The 369-nt window shown below is 38.2% G+C and overlaps 1 protein-coding gene across 1 annotated transcript in view; it reads right to left on the minus strand.

The window, feature by feature from the left end:
• Positions 1-369, minus strand: part of LOC119587583 (uncharacterized protein DDB_G0285291-like) — a gene marked incomplete at its 3' end in the record, with an annotated part of 39,547 nt that overhangs the window by 1,681 nt on the left and 37,497 nt on the right.

The following is a 369-nucleotide window of genomic DNA, read 5'->3' on the forward strand; positions in this document are numbered from 1 at the left end:
TTGAACCTCCTCCTCTTCTCCCCCTCCCCCCGAAAAAAAAAACTTGAAAAAAACTGATAAAAAAAAACTTTCCTCGCCGTCTACGCTTCTGACAGTGCTCTCAAGATCTTCATTTTTGCCTCGAAAAGCAAGGGCTACACATCGATCCTTCTCTCTTGTGAATCCGGGATACGAGCATAAAAGTATATATCTGTTTACCTCTTCTATCTTTTGCTTTCCCTTTTCGTCTCTGATTTCTTATTGTTTTAACTTTTTTTTTTTACCGGATTTTGGGTTGTGTGGGGGTGTTAGAGTTTGTTTTGGGTTGGTTCTGTTGTATATTTTTACTTCCATTTTTTAAAAATCTGTCATTGATCGTCCTTCTACAGC

This window comes from Penaeus monodon, chromosome 22, assembly GCF_015228065.2.
Source record: "Penaeus monodon isolate SGIC_2016 chromosome 22, NSTDA_Pmon_1, whole genome shotgun sequence".
NCBI classification, from domain to species: Eukaryota; Metazoa; Arthropoda; class Malacostraca; order Decapoda; family Penaeidae; genus Penaeus; species Penaeus monodon.